General features: G+C 39.8%; 1 protein-coding gene across 1 annotated transcript in view; it reads left to right on the top strand.

Moving 5' to 3' along the window:
* The first annotated feature begins 4,505 nt into the window (after positions 1 to 4,505).
* The window catches only part of ARHGEF12 (Rho guanine nucleotide exchange factor (GEF) 12), a 43,799-nt gene continuing 38,329 nt past the window's right edge, over positions 4,506 to 9,975 (top strand). Inside the window, exons 1-3 of the mRNA XM_010286762.1 lie at positions 4,506 to 4,522; positions 5,246 to 5,334; positions 6,962 to 7,018. The gene's annotated coding sequence lies outside the window, so the exon portion shown is untranslated. The remainder of the gene's footprint in view (positions 4,523 to 5,245; positions 5,335 to 6,961; positions 7,019 to 9,975) is intronic.

Here is a 9,975-nt window from a genome sequence, read left to right as displayed (position 1 = left end):
TGCTGAAGTAAATGGATCTAAAGTTAGGCACATGAATAAATATTTCCAAGGTTGGGGCCCTTCTCTGAATCTAAATATTTTTGTCTTTGATCAGTTGTTGAGATAGGAGATACTTGAATTCTGGTAATATTTTAATATAGGAGGAAAAAAACCCCCACATGGTTATCTGTATGCTGTGCTATTTATGGTCAGATATATTTGCAACCTCCTGGGCTAGAATGGAATGCTTTGTACTGTTGGAAGCTGGGAATCCTTCCTTGCTCTGGTGTGTTTTGACACATTAGGTCTTAAAACTGTCTTTTTCTGTCTTGGCTTCAAGGTAGTTATTAGGCACTGGTCCAGTACTGAATGGTGCATGCATGTGTGAGCTAACTTGGAGAAGTACAATTTTTAATCCACAGTGTTACTAGTTGTAGGTGTATTTTTCTCACTTGGCTTTATGGTAAATAGATTTGCCTAATGCAGCATGACTAACAAGACATACTTTTAGTAATTTGATGCATTTAAATTACTTGAATTATTTGACCCAGTATTTTAAAAACAAAATGTGACTTGGCTTTTAATTGTTCCTGGTATTTGGGAGAGTGGAACAACTTGTTTGAAAATGTGCTGATGTTCATCAGTTATCAGACAAAATGTCTACAGGGTTTTATCCCGTAGCCTAAACTTGCCAGCTAGATTTGGGATTAAGTCTCCAGCTGTTAACCGCACCCTGCTGTGCCTTCAGCTTGCATGGTGTTTACAATAGTAGGTGAAATATATTTTATATGTTATATATAGTGCTGAATGCCATAACACAGTGAGGGGAGTTTCAGTACCACTTTGAAACTTGAAGTGAAGATGAGTTGCACTGAAGTACAAGTAGTTGTTGGATAAAACCACGGGAACTCTTCTGTGTTCTTTGATTATACTGTATTTATCCACTTACACTCTGCTTTCTGCTATAGTATGCAAGTGACGTAGTGTTTGGGAACTGAAGAATGTCCTCGGCAAATCAAGAAATGCCAGGTACTATTCAGGAAGGAAACTGGGAAAAGAGGAGGAACTTTGATACTGAGTGCTCCCCACAGTCTGGCTAGCAAGGACGTTAAATCACAGCTGAGGTGTGATTTAGTAACTCTGTGGCCTGCAACGATTTCAGGTACAGGAGGGGAGTTTTTCTGGGGGTCTGGGGAGCATCACGTCTAGCCTAGCTGAACAAAGCCCACCTCCTTCCTACTCCATTGGTTTTATGGAACGCCTGTGAAGTAAAGCTGGTGCAGGAGAGGGCCTGGAGCTCCCTCAGCCTCACTGCCTCTAGCGAACATGCTGTGTGTGCCCGAGGCTTCGCTGTGATGGTGACCTGCTGCCTACCCTGCTTCCCTAGCACATCCATCCCTCCCTCCCCTCCCTCTCCGCTTTGGAGAATAAAGAAAAATGCAGGAAGCTGGCGGGCGGCCAAGGGGCTCCAGAGCTTCCGGGAGCTGCTCCCGGCGTGCTCCGCAGCCGTGCTCCGACTCGGGGGCGACAGAGCCCGAGGGGAGCGAGCACTGTGCTTGTGCCGTCCCGGCCTGGGTCGGGGGTGTCGGCATTGGGGCGGTGGGGATTCGTCAGAGCTAACTGGCTCCTCGAGAGTCCTGACCGTTTGTACCGAAGTGCTGCACCTACAACTGTGAGCGCGGTTATGGCCTCAGACTAGGAGGCTGGGGTCTTTGGGATCCCACTCAGAGGGACTTGTGTGCTCAGTGTGAATGTCAAAGCACAGAAAAAATTCCTCATAATTTCAGTGCCATTTTACATACGAAAACTTTACAGTTTTGTTTCTAAATAATTAATGTCAATAGCCTATGTGTAAGCAGAAAGGTTTTGCATAACTTCCTAGACCTCTAAAGTAGAACACTTGCACTTCATCCTTGAACAGGAAACAAATAACTCTGAACCAACCAAAACAGTACAACAGCGAAGTAACTTTATTTTGTTCATAAATGGTTTCTTTTGCTGCAGGAGCATAATAAGCCTGGAGTTCTGGGTGCCAGACAAGAAACACTGTAGGATAAAGGTTTTCACTTAAATGCTTCATTAAAATACTTGTTAGTAGTGTTAGGATTTTTTTAATGCAGATCAAAAGTTCAAGTGCATTAAAAAAAATGTGGTATAATTCACCTTAAGCATCTTTTCCTGCTTTTGGAGGGAGGATAGATTGTCTTTCCCTGGACTCCTTAGTCTCCTTTTCTGCTTTTGGATGCAACACTTGATTACTACTGCATCAGTTTACCATACAGTGTTCTGACAGGGTTAGGTTGGCCTGAGATTACTTCTGTTTTGTTTGCTTTGGGGTTCAGATTGTCTGCCTTGCACATAGTAGTTCTTTACTGGACAAAATTTGTAAATGGGAGGACTGAATGCTAAAGAGATCTGGCTTTGCAGGTAGAGCAGAATGAGGAGAGTCTTGATTAGCTACATGTTTCTTATTTGAATCAGAGTGGATTTCCCAGACTTCTGAGATTAAAATAGTGCTTTTTTGAGGGGAGGAGGAAAGAGGACTACCACTTCTTGTGGAGTCTGTATGCAATGTTTTTTCTTCAGTTAATTAACTTCTGTGCTGCTTTACCCATAGGTTCCTAAGGCTTATGCAATCAAAGGCCCTATCTATCTCCTTAATTTTGAATATGTTGTTGTATTTCAACTAAATTTGATGCTGTTATCTGAAAGATGACAACTGTCTTGATGCGTACAATTATTTTCAGTAATACACAGGCAACACACTTAATTTCACTTGCCTAATGTGTCATCAGATGTTTGTTTCAGAGTTGCCATGTTAGTGTGTGCTTGCATAGGGGGTTGGCATGTGTGAGCTGGCCAGCGTTTTGGGTGTATACGCATTTAATGGAATACCTATTACTCAGAGAGAGGGATTGAGTACTTCTGTGTATCCAGTTATGTTTTTCAGGTAATGGGGAGGGAGTTACTATAGCTTTAAGACTGTGCTGTTTCTGGCTGGGGCACTCTACAGTTATCGAGGAAAAGCGAATAGGTGACAGGGTGCCCCTCCTTTGTAGAAAGGAGCTTAAAACATGAGGTGTGCGTTTTGGGCAGTCGTCTTGGTGGTGCTCAAGGAACCTTTGTTGTAATGCTCTGAAATGCTTTTGGAGAATGGTTTGGTTCTGCATGTTGGACCAGTTCGGTTGGACAGGGCCATCACTCAGCTCAGTTGAGTCTGAGTTTGGAGGTGATGTCCCTGGGACTATCCTGCACTGATGTTGTCTTTTTCTAACAACAGACTTACCATGGGACTATTGATCTTTACCAAATAGGTCTGCCTAAACTAAGCTAAATTTAAAAAATTAATTAAAAAAAACCACTGAGTTGTTTAATGCCCTGTTAATTTTTGTGGTATTAGGTTTCTTTTTACTTGAATCTCTTCTCTGCCTCCCTCTAACCCTCACCCCATTATTTCTTGGAAAATCTATATAAATAGAAGCTAAATGAATAAGGATAACTATTATGTATATGGCGGAAACGATCTGCTATAATAACTGTAGATGTCTTAACTTAAAACAAAAATTGACTTATTGTTTTCATATATATACACACAGAGGTCTAGATATTTGTATTGCTTTTCCAGCCAAATGATCTAAAAACATTTAACAAGTAGGAATGGAATTAAACTTCTAAAATCCTGAGAAAAAACTAACTCTGCTTTATGAAGGTAGAAGTTAATGCCTTAAGCTGGATGGCATACAACTTGTTCTGTCATTTTTCAGTGTAATTCAGGAGAAAAAAATTCCTGCTTTTAGAAGTCCCACATCTTTTCCTTACTTAAAAAATGCATATATGCTGCTTCCTCCCTTTCACTGTGGATTTGTGTTTGTGACCTGTATGTCCCAGTAATAATATTTGGAGTAGTTAATGTAACTTCAACTTAACTTTACTCTGTTGTGCTTGTCTCAAAGATGGCAAGTTCATACAGTTTCATGAAAATATTTAGAGATCTTGCTAGGAGGAAATGTCAGCATGAGCTCCTGTGTTACTAGATACCGCAGAACCCACATTGGAGGGAGATAACGGAAATGTGTCAGCTATGGCAAAACTTTCAATTAGAGTTTGGACTTTCATTAGGTACCAGGTACTCAATCCATCAGCATGACAAAAAAAAAATCAAGGTACAATAATTCTTAGTGTGTGGAACTAGTTGTTTTAAGAGGAAGATTAATCACGAACTACTGTACTAAGAAAGAAATTGCTGCTAGATGCTGGATTTGAGAGCACAGATTCTGCTTATGTTCTTAGTTCTGTTTGAAACCTTAAGCATAATAATAATAATTCTTTACCTAGTTGAATCAACTGTAAATGAACTAATAATTGGTTGAAGTAGAAGAACAAAAAAAGACTTGTTCTCTTGTGAAGGTATTACAGACCTGTAAAATAACTAACTGTATTTAAGCATTAGTGTTGATATCAAACATAATATTGAGGAACAAAAAAAGTTCGTTAAACTTATGTTCTTTCTTCTTTTCAGGTTTCCTCTCAAAAAACCTACAAGGTGAGTTACTGAAGTTTATCTGTATTGCAAATTATGATACAGCATTTTTGAAAGAGGAGCGCTTTTAAAAGAAAAAATGTACAAATGCAGATAGCAGTACCCATTACAGCTGTGAGGAAATGAATATCCAGATTGGGACAAGGTGCCAAAAATACAGCTGGTGACTTAAAGTGCATAGCATAGTGTTACCATTTGCGTTTCTGTTACGTACACTGGCAGGTTATCTTACCTGAGATTTGAGATGGTCAGAGCAAGCGAGACTGTGTTGGTGCACGGTGTACAGACACTTCCTTTGGTGGGAGTGTATTCTAAATCTTTAATTTTTGGATACAAAGATATTTAAGATCTGCTGGAAGAGGAGGTAGAGGTAAGATTTCAGGAGGGCTTTTTTCAGTTTTATGTAACTGAAATTTATTTTGCTTTTAAAGTAAAATATGGCCTGGTGTTGAATGATAAAGAGAATGCACTTGCTGTTACTAATTTCAAAGTTTAACAAGACTGTTTCTAGAACCTTGGGTACACTCCCAGAGATTGTGAGGGAGATCATTTTTCCACTTGAATTCAGTCTGGGAATAAATTTTTTAGGTGGACTTAGTGCATACTTTTTCATATAAATTCCTTGTTAGCAAACAGAACTAGCTAAGGTTATTTCCAAAAGCCTCACCAGCTAGGCAATGCTCCTGTGGTACCGTAGTCAGGATCCTCTGCTTTGGTTTGACACAGACACGGCAGCATTCTGAGCAGAGAGTCTCCAGCCGACAAGAAACAGAAGGTTGAACGCTGCAGTAGTACACACGACTTTGATCCGACAGGTAAAGTCCTAAAACTTCACAGGTGAAAATCTAGACTTCAAATTGAAAAGTAGTGGGGATTGGAATAAAAATGCTGTTAATGTGTCAACAAATGTGGTTTTGAGTTGTGGTGTTTTTGTGATTGCAAAGCCTTTTTGAAGCATGCGGGCGTTGAAGATGGGCTTGCTTTTAAACATGCTCATCTACAAAGCAGCAGTTAACTGTGCAAGAATAAACCCAGATTAGTGGTATCAATGAATAATTATAAATACTTCCTCTTTCAGAAAAGTCAGTCTGAAATTTCAGTAGGCAAGTACTATAATTAGTTGTGAGTAGTTCTTTTGCTGTTTTAGCTGAAGTGTGAAATTGGAGATGTTACAGGCTGGACTCGGGCTGGTATTCCTTGTTGTTTGTTTGTTTGGGGTTTTTTTTGAGCCCTAGTGGATTTTGATCCATCTCTCTGTCACTTGCAAAGTTCATTTGTACTTGCCAACATGATATATTTTAAAATAAATGTCTATTTTTAAAAGATATTCTATTTTTTTTTTTAACCTTCCAAAACATTAAATTAGGGTCAATTTGGTAAACCTGTCCAGTGCTGTCTTGGAAATTAGGATGCATGCAGGGATTCTTCATTCTCTCTCTGAAACACTGTGTAAAATGCACGCTAACCCTGTGACTACTGTGTATGTTCATGAAATACATGTTAGGTTCTTGCCTGAGCCTCCTGGCCCCATGCATTGTGTGTTTTTCATGTCTGTGCGTTCTGCTGTTTAGTCCAGTCTTTTCCCTGGGTCTCGTGGAATACATGAGAGTTGAATGTAAAGGTGGTAGAACTTGGAGAATGTGGTTTTTTTGCACAAGACATTTGAAGCTGATGTTTATAAATGATCCTGTTTGTTAATGCTTTCTGCCACTAGCTGCATGACTCCTTCCTAGTGTGCACAAAGTAAATTAAACTGGGCTTTTAATGTCAGTTTAAAAAAAAAAAATCCTGTAAAGGAGAAAAACTGAATTAGTGCTTGTCATCTTTTCCTTTGTCCTTGGGAATAGGTACTGTAAAATTATTTCAGGTTGGGTTAGGTCTCAGGCTATGAACCTGTTCTGTAGAAGGAATCCGTTTTGTTCAGAAGCAAACTTCAGGAATCCTCTAACCTTAATTTGATGAAAGTCATTCCAATTTTGAGAGCTGTCACCTGGCACCACTGTTATGATGTTTGTGATCTGGTCTGATAGATGAACTCTGTACTGTAGCCTTCATAAAATTATTTTCTCTTTAAGGGGTGATTTCAGAATGCTGAACTACTATGTGTATGTCAATTTACTTACTCTGGAGATAAATGTTACCAGAGTTTCTATGCTTGGACTGTTTTTAATCCAGAATACTTTCTGTAGTTCACTGCAGAGAACCTCTTTTATTGTGTCTTAGATTCTATAACAGATTCTTTGTGGTGTTACCTGTGTCTTCATGCTTGTATTATTCACCCCTTATTCCAAGTGTTTCACCTATGTTTTTTGTTCACATCTTATTTGTGTTTTGCACGATTTAACCTAATAAATCAGTCTGTGTTTTTCATGAAGTTTTTTTCTCATGTTTGGTCTCCATATTTTCTATATCTCTCTCTCCTTTTCTCCTGCTCTTGTGCAGATAGCTCCTCCAAGAAGACAAAGTCTAGTTCGGAGGAGAGTAGATCCGAGACGTATGGTAAGCTAAAGCAGCTGCTGCATCCTTGCACCTTTGCAGTCTGCTCCATGCTTTCTGTCTGTGCACCCAAGGCTTTTATCCTTTACATGATCCGCATGGTTGGCTCTGCAACAGGGAGTGGGAAACTGGGATTAAATGTTGCTATCAGCTTGTAGGTTTTGTAGTGGCTGGAAACTAACCTGTACCTGGCAAGCACAGGCTGTCACCTGGATTCTCCTGTTATCTATTGATAGTTGGGAAAACTTGCTGGGGCTGCCCTTCTTTGGAGATCTTGTGCCACTGAGTATTTTTGGCATTCTACAAGGACACAGCTCATGCTGGACTCCAGAAGAGTTTTTGTGCTTGTAGAAAAATCTGTGTCTTGCCCTAACTGTGGAGGTTAATCTGGATAAGCCAGCAATTCATCTCTTTGCATTATTTGTAGAGGATCTCGTGTCAGTTCCTTTTCATGTTTCACAGAAGTAGAAAAATGTATCTGTAAATAATTTCAAAAAATGTAAGAATATGAATTACACCATTCTTTGTTCCAAAGAGGGAGTAACTTGCCTGGCAAGTTACAATATCGTTATGTATTACTACCATGTTGCGGGCTTGTAGACTGGAATAAATTGGCATATAACAGTGCAGGATAGGAGTAGCCCCACACATCGTTATGTAGTCAGTATACCGTGGTGGGCGTACTCTTTCCAAGAGTGTCTACCAAATATAGCCTGTTTGCTCATCCTCCTTCTTTAGCTTATATCAGATATGTCAGATTTTGGGCTGCAACACTTTCTTCATCCTACCTTTATGTTAATGATTGGTTGTATTTCCGATCTCTAAAGGTATTTTGCACTTGTATCTTAGAACCTAGAAGGTAATAAGTTTTCACAAGTTGGTAGGATCCAAAAGACCACCCACCAGCTTCTTAAGACACTTGGACCTAGGCTGTATGTGGCCAGTACTGCTACATTTCATGTTTCTAAGTGTGCATGTACAGCTCTGTCTTAACTCCAGTCATGGGTTGCCTTTTTTTCCTGTTTTTTACTTTCCTGTTTTTCTTCTCAATGTTTAAAACAGTCTGTGGTACTTACTTATTTTTCTCTGTTGAGAAAATTTCTTGCTGCATAACCTGCTGTGGGCTTTTGGACAGATGCAATGACTCGTCCAGTATTGGCTTTCTCATTCCACTAGAATAAAACTGCCAGGTGTTAATGCCTGTCATCCAACTTCTTAAACCACCTATGTAATACAAAATGATGCTGGTATAGCTCTGATTGTAAGGAACATTAAAAAAAAAAAGGCAAAAAACCCACACACCCCAAACCCCAAAAGTATCAACCCTGATAAAAAATGTGTAGACATGGCACTTCAGGACAGGGTTTAGTGGGCATAGTGGTGTTGGGTTGATGGTTGGACTTGATGATCTTAAAGGTCTTTTTCAACCTTAATGATTCTGTGATTGTGTGAAAATGAGATCCCTTAACTTTACCTGGAATTTTGAATTACACACTTTTGTCTAAAAAAAACCAAAAAACCCCAATCTAATATGACAGTCATGTTCCTCAGGGTGTGAGAGTGTTCCTCAGAAACTGTAAACACGTTTTGAGAGTCCCTTCATTTGCTTCAGTAGATGTGGAAACCTGTCTTAGGTAGACCTGGCTTGCTGCAGCTTGTACGTCTTCCTCCCATGCTCAGAGAGAATGAACAGGAAAATGGCCGGCTTGAAAAGCATACATTTTGGGATGATGCTTCTGATGAGCTTGTGTTGAAGCCTTGACCAGTTCTTCCTCTTGCCAGGTAGATGCTGGTTAGTGACAGTGCAGCCACGTTGACCAGATCCCCATCTCTTGAATCTGCAATAATTTTTTTGCCTAATGCTGCTTACCCATAATATACTGGAAGTGCTGTCAAACAATTGTAGTTTAATTACGGGAAACATTTGGTATGCTTGATGGAATGTATCTGTGTTTATACTTCTCCCTCAGTCTGTACGGTGTCCTGGTTTTTCATGTATGGCAGAAAGAAACATGACTTCCTAATGTAAGCCTTTACTTCCCCCGAAGTTTCCTGCAGATGCTCTGTCCATGTCCAGGATCTATGGGAGCAGTTTCCACTTATCCTTCCTTTCCAGTGCCCTTTACTGTGTTGGAGCTTGCCCTGCTTTTGTCTCTACCCTCTACTTCTCCCAGGTTCTGTGGTATGTGTAAAGGAGTCTGCTGTTTGCTTTGGATGGGACCAAACTATTTAAAAACCTACAAGTAGAAATACTGTACTGATATTTTTCTCACTGGTGAGTGAATGTTAGCTGGCTCTTTCTTTGGCTAGCCATTGGGAACTGAATAATAGAAAAGTCTTGAATGACAACAGGAAAAGGAGGTGTGGCTTTTGTGTATGTGTTTGTTCTTACCTCTCGAAATTCTTAATTAAGGAGTAAGAGACCAGAATTTCTTGAAGGATATGAGTGGCTTGGGGGAGGGCAGAGTGGTTAGGTAGGGAAATTGTTCCAATATACGGAAGCTAATTTATAGTGACATGAAACTTAGACTATGATTTTTTTTTTTTTTCCATAAATCCAACTATCTCATATCTGTGTATTCAACAAAATTTAGAAGATCACGAGAGAGACAGGCTGTGGTTTCAGATATGCTGTAATTTACTAATTAGTGCCATAACCTCCCACAATACTTGATACCTGTTTCTCAAAGTAGAATTTTTGTCTCTTAAATGAACTTACAATTGAAATTGGCTTTCATGGTGGTAGGTGAGATATCAGTTACTCTTTTCTCTTCCCCATGACTTGGTTACTCTCCAAAGATATCTTCCTTTATATTTAGTAGTGATCAATTTCTGGCCCCAATGTTAGACTAGACTGTATGGACATGGTTTCAGGACATGGTTTAGGGGACATGGTGGCGCTGGATTAATGGTTGGACTTGATGATCTTGAAGGTCCTTTCCAACCTTAGTGATTCTGTG

Source organism: Phaethon lepturus, unplaced genomic scaffold (genome assembly GCF_000687285.1).
Source record: "Phaethon lepturus isolate BGI_N335 unplaced genomic scaffold, ASM68728v1 scaffold9165, whole genome shotgun sequence".
In the NCBI taxonomy this organism is placed as follows: Eukaryota; Metazoa; Chordata; class Aves; order Phaethontiformes; family Phaethontidae; genus Phaethon; species Phaethon lepturus.
The sequence above is the reverse complement of the archived record's forward strand: the minus strand, read 5'-3'. Positions and strand labels throughout refer to the sequence as shown.